Source organism: Tachyglossus aculeatus, chromosome 22, assembly GCF_015852505.1.
Source record: "Tachyglossus aculeatus isolate mTacAcu1 chromosome 22, mTacAcu1.pri, whole genome shotgun sequence".
Lineage (NCBI taxonomy): Eukaryota > Metazoa > Chordata > Mammalia > Monotremata > Tachyglossidae > Tachyglossus > Tachyglossus aculeatus.
In genome coordinates this window covers 16894464-16900742 of record NC_052087.1, presented here as the reverse complement: position 1 = coordinate 16900742, position 6279 = coordinate 16894464, and the positions used below count along the sequence as shown (strand labels likewise).

The 6279-nt window shown below is 39.8% G+C and overlaps 1 long non-coding RNA gene across 2 annotated transcripts in view; it reads left to right on the top strand.

Annotated features, from left to right (window-relative positions):
- The window catches only part of LOC119943894, a 29928-nt gene extending 24092 nt beyond the window's left edge, over nt 1–5836 (top strand). The window contains exon 6 of one of the 2 annotated variants that reach the window (XR_005455683.1): nt 5382–5836. This is a non-coding gene — a long non-coding RNA (uncharacterized LOC119943894). Of the gene's footprint in view, nt 1–4426; nt 4583–5381 lie in introns of those variants that run through there. The other variant, XR_005455684.1, reaches the window with a different exon arrangement.
- Nucleotides 5837–6279: the final 443 nt, after the last annotated feature.

The following is a 6279-nucleotide window of genomic DNA, read 5'->3' as shown; positions in this document are numbered from 1 at the left end:
GGGAATATCCCTATAGGGCAGGAACAATGATTGCTAACATTTGTAAAAGCACTGAGGCCGGGTTGCAGTAGATACTTTATAGCAGGGTTGCTTTTTAGAGCATATCAAGTGGAGGGCTGTTGACCTGAACCCTGCTATCTCTGTTAACAATCTGATTAACATATGGACACACTCTGCCTCACTAAAAACAGGAAATCAGTTTGAAAGGCAAGACAAATATTATTTGCCTTCTTCCCATCTGCTGTGATATGCGAACACGCCTGCTTTCAGCAGTGATGTAGTGTTATTGATTTAGGATATTTATAGTGCATGTTCTATTATCAGCACAGTTATCAAAGGGCTGTAGGAAGCCAAATTTGACCCTGCAGGCTATTTAAAATATGCAGTTGCTTTGAAAAATGCATATTTTTTTGTATTCAAGGTGACAGGAATACCATTTCATGCCATGCCTAAAGATATTATTTCCTGTTTTGCAATCTACTTATGTTTGATTTCAAGTCATATGAAATACTACTTTGAAAGGCCTCCCCTAGTCATACAATGACCATGATCCCTTGCTAACTACTGCTTCTGACCTCAGAACCCAGATTAGGCATCTCCATCTTATCTGCTCCCAGTATGCTTGCATGTTTTTTCAGGATCATACAGCTTAATCAAACAGAGGTGCTTGGTTCTTTTCTAAAAATTGCAGAACTCTACCTCAACCTAAGCTTAAAAGCAAAAATAAATATTAAAAAAACAACTTTGTGACACTAAACATTTGGAGAGGACTGCTTATTTTTCCCAGTTATCGGTCAGCATCTGTCAGCTATGTTGGATGGCTTGTTAAACTATAAAGGATTCAAATAAAATATGGAACCAAGGCTAACTGAGCATATAATAATTGTTTTACTCAAACGTTAAGATATGAGATGCTAGTATTAGACTTCTAGTGTGTAAGAGTGTGTATGTTCGTTCTGTTTATACAGGATATATTTATCTATCCAGAACAGCAAAGTGATTTGAAACTGGGAAACAAGCTATTGTAGCTACAATATTTCAGTAGTCCCCTTTTCACAAGGAAGGACACATTCCTGAGAAATCTCATTCTTGGTGAAGTTGGCATTTTCAAACTATTGTTTTAACTCCCACTGAAGCAAGGGGACATGTTCCCACACACTTCAACAAGCACCCTAATGCTAATCCCTACATCCCTAATATAGCAAGATTTTCTCTTGATGGAATTAATGCACTCTTTCTGATGCCATAGTCCTGCCTTTAGTAGTGCTTTATGTGGAAATATAGTAAAGTAACAGCAACCAGACATCACTGATGATTTAAATATCAGGCATTGACTAGTGAGTTCAATTTTTTTTCAGGGTATTTGTTAAGCACTTACTACATGTGCCACACACTGTTCTTAAAACTGGGACAGACACAAGCTAATCAGGTTGGACATAGTCCATATTCCATGTGGAGCTCACAATTTAATCCCCATTTTACAGATGTGGTAACTGAGGCACAGAGAAGTTAAGTGACTGGCCTAAGGTGACACAGCAGAAATGCAGAGGAGCCATGTTTAGAACTCAGATTCTGTGACTCCCAGGTCGGGCTCTTTCCACTAGGCAAAGCTGCTCCTCACTTGACTCACAATCCTTTAACTCTGCAGCTGAAATACATGATATACATAGGCAGAGTAGAGCAAATCTTAGCAACTGTTTTTCCTTTTTCATTTTATGGATTTTTTTTCTGGAACTGCTCACACATGGGTTAATAATAATGATAACAACAACATTTGTTAAGGGCTTACTATGTACCAAGTACTATACTAAGTGCAGCAGTAGATAAAAGATAACCAGGTAAGACACAATTCCACTTTTTATAGTTGAACAGAAAATCTTACAGATGAGAGACTGGTCCCAGAGTGACCCATTTTTTTGAAAGGCACTACTATACTTCACATTTATAAGCAGCCATCATCCAAAGAGACCAAGCTCCCAGTAGCAACATAATTAAGTTGTATAGATAGGAAATGTGGGATTTTTAAAGAGTAAGTGATTTGCAGAAGGTCAGTGAGAGAGGAGTAGGGCCAACTTAGAAAGGAAATGCCTAATCCACTGAGGCATCTGCTACACCAGGCTGTCTATTCACAGACACCATTAATGTGACTTCTACATATTCCATGTACTATGGAAGAAATAATTTGTTTGTGGTTGAAGTGCATTTCCAGGTCAAACCACTTTAACTGGAACACATAAATTAGATATGTCCCTTTCAACTCTGTATTGGTGTTTGTGCAATTAATGTGGCACCATTTTCCCCAAGGGTTTTATTAAACTCATTGCCATGTGAAGATGAAGACACTTCACTTATGTATTTGTAGGTTTCACCATTAGATTGTAAACTCATAGCAGGTAGGGAGATGTATCTTTTACCCTTTAGTACAGTCTTTTGGGTGCTCCTAACAAAGAAGGTAGATGCTCACTAAATCCTTTTGGATGAATTAATGACGTTCAGCACATTTAAAGATGGCCCCATTCCTTTAATTACCATGGCTCTTCAGTTAACAGGATGGCAGGTAATTAAGGCTTACTCGATGCACATCTGCAAACACAATAGCTCACATGGGGGACTTCTTTCCTGGAACCCCATCCCCTTTGCTTTAGCATCAGCTTCACCTCTGTGCTATAACTTTCCATCAGTAATTCACTCTGAGACTGTTAGCTGAGTGACTAACTGAAGTTGGCAAGAGCAGTTGGCCTGATTGAACTTCAAAAAAATTGAATTATAATGTTTTCAATATAGATGAATCTCCCTTGCCCACTAGTTTTTCAGTGTCTCATCTGCCTTCAAGTGTGTTGATAAATGGATAGATAGGGACGCTAATTTCCCTGAAGCATCAATGTGACCTTCAATCAGCTTCTGCATTCTCTGCTAAAATGTAACATGGTTTCTTATCAACAGTAAGCTCTCAGTAAATACCACTGATTGATTGATTAGGCAGCTCTGAAAATCATAAAAGATATTCTTACATCATCCACTACCGCAGGGCTCAGAAGGACTATTTTTTCATCTCAATCTAATTGCTCAAAGCTAAGCTAACATGGAGTAACTAGTACTGTCTGTATTCTAACTAAAACCTAGTGAACTAATATTCAGATTTTTTAAAAAAGACTGCTGGTGAGATACCTATAGATCAATCAAGCAATGCTATTTATTGAGTGCTTCATTGGTGCAGAACACTGTACTAAATTCTTGAGAGAATACAATGCAATAAAGTTGGTATATATGATCTCTGTCCTCATGGGTGCAGAAACTAAAATGAATCACAGGTAAGGGAAGCAGGAAGCAGGGGATTTCTCTGCACATGTTGCTGCCTATCAGATTTTTGTATTATTCCCAAATAACAACAAAGCTATGCTAGAGAGAGGTGACTTTTTTTAAAGACAATTGGATATTATCTAAGGCAAATGTACTAATCATGGAGGAAAAGATCTCTTAACAAGTTTCCAGGATGGGACATAAATATTGTATTATCATCCTCATTATTGTCCTCATTATCAATGACAATCACTTTTTGATTTCCTATTAGATGCTGAAAACTATACTAATGGCTTGTGTTAAAGTCTTTCTTTTTATAGAAATCAATGCACAGCTCTTTCTCCTTCAGGGCCTGGAGAGAGTTGAGTGAGGAGAGGAAGGAGAAGGAGAAAGAGAACACAGGGTGAGCAAGCTCACCCCAAAAGGTGGCTTAGTGGATAGAGTACAGGCCTGGGAGTCGGAAGGACCTGGGTTCTAATCCTGGCTCTGCCACATCTCCACTGTGTGACTTTAGTCAAGTCCCTTAACTTCTCTGGGCCTCAGTTACCTCATCTGTAAAAGGGGGATTAAGAGTATGAGCCCTGTGGGGAACAGGGACTGCGTCCAAACTGCTTAATATGTATCTGCCATAGTCCTTAGAACAGTCCTTGGCATATAGTAAGTGCTTAATAAGTATCATAATGATTGAAACATAGCAAGACACACATTTCTGACCACAAGGAGTTATCATCCAATGTCCACCATTTTCCAAACCACTGTAGATTGCTTCCTTAGTCCCCAGGCACCTGTTTCATAACTCAGTTACACCAAATGGTAAGGAAGCAAGCCAGCTTTGAAGGGAAAGATTTAAAAGATGGACATAGTCTGCCAGTAGAATTGACATTTTAAAGTGTCCTTTGATCAGAGGCCTGTGTCCCATGGCCAGCTTTCCCCACTATCCTAATTTGTGACTTTGGCCCAAGGTTCTCTTTTAGCAGAATGTGGCCAGAGATGCTTACGTGGTGGCATCTACCTCGGTGATATATAATAAAGAATATAATAAGCAGGAATGAGATCATGTCTGAAAAGTGCTCTGAGGGCCCTGGACCAAAGTTGCTAAATACTGCAAAATATGATCATTTCATAGGAAATTCTAACATCTGTTTTGGAACATCTGGCAGCCGTAACAGCAAATTCATCTATTCAAGTGACAAAAGGATGTGTATCAGCTCTTCAGTCTCTGATTCTTCCCAACTGCTTCATTCCCCTAGCTATTCTCTATAAAGTGAAGCTTAGTTTCCTATGATGATGGTATTTATTAAGCACCTACTAGTTATTTATACCATGTTTCCACTATTTCTCCAGAACAGAATAGAATTGCTTGGAAAGGTTACTAGGGCTTTTCCAGGAAATACTCCTAAGAGAAGGTGATAAGATCATCTTGGGTAAGCAGTATGACCTAGTGGAAGGAGCAAAGTACTGAGAGTCAGAAGACCCGAGTTCTAATTCCGTTTCCACCACCTGCCTGCTGTGTGACCCTGGGCAAGGCACTTAATTTCTCCAAGCCTCAGCTTTTTCATCTGTAAAATGGAGATTAAATACCTGTTCTCCCTTCCTCTTAGTCTGTGAGCCTCATGTGGAACAAGGATGGTGTCTAATATGATTATCTCATGTCTACATGTTTTGCACATAGTGCTTAACAATTACTATTATTATTATTATTATTACTACTAAGTCCTCAAAAATAATATGGATCGAATGAATCATATCTCTATTCAACTCTTTCTGGGAATGCCCAGTGATTCACTTCTAGACCTTTCTTAAACTATACCATCGGAATGTTTTGGACTGACTGCTCAATATTAAACTAGTTTTAGCATTTTTGCCATTTAACTCTGCCTGAATCTCTCAGGTAGACTATTGCAAATTGACATTTATGCCAGCTGGGGGCAAAAAGGGCTTGTGAAAACTGCATCCTGGGATTTCTCCATGTGCTGGTTCTGGGGCTGAACAGCTGGGAGACTATTTATTGTCTGGTTTGAATGCATTTAAAATGAATTAGGCTGGTAATCCAACATTGTCGATTTACCTAAATGTTCCAGTGTCTTCTCCATCAACCCAAGGTGATTCTTCTCACAAGCACTCTTCCAGAATCAGCATCCCAAACCTTCAAGAAATTCCAGAGATGCTTTCCGCAGCTCACTGTGTGTTCCTTAAAGAGTCAAGGGGGCATTTCCCAGAGACTGAGTTGAAGAGAAACATAAATAAACCTTGGTGCCCTGGTTAGGCCTCTGAGCTGGAATGACAAACACCTCCCCTGCTCTCTGTCGCTGATACCACCAGCCCCTTGGGTCACTGCTGATGGCCAAAACCTTCACACTCTGGGACTCTGGTGATTTATTACTTCTTAATCGTTTTTCTGTGAAGATTCCCAGTTGGAGGTCCCCCCCTCTCCCAGTTCAGCGTAGGCCTGCGAGAGCAAAGCCTCAAGCCCCAAAATCTAGTCTCTTTGAAAGCATCTTATTCACCGACATTTTTGGTGAGTAATGAGAAGTGTGTGATGGAAGAGAAATAAAGCTCTTGGAAAGATACAATCTTTATAATCTCATTTCTCATTCAGCACCATTTATTTTCAGCACAGGGCACTATGTCACACAGAGGTCCCACAGGTTGTTCGATTAGTATCCAACCCTGCCTCTCCCCACCTTCCTGGAGATTAAAGGAGCTACTGGACCCTAGCCAACCTCCATGCATAGCAAAGGAGAACAAAAGTCTCAGGACATTTTTAAAGCATATCCAGCGTGGGAAACCTTCTACTTGTAGAAAACTTGCTCCAGAGCTCAAATCTGATTCACCCAAAGAAGATGCCCTACTTTAGCAGAACCTTACTCCACCATTTCATCTCTTTCCCTGGAATGAAATGGGACTCTTGAAACCAAATGGAGAGCAACAACACTTGAGTAAAGTGTAAAAAGTCCAAATGAACACCCAGAAGTTCTT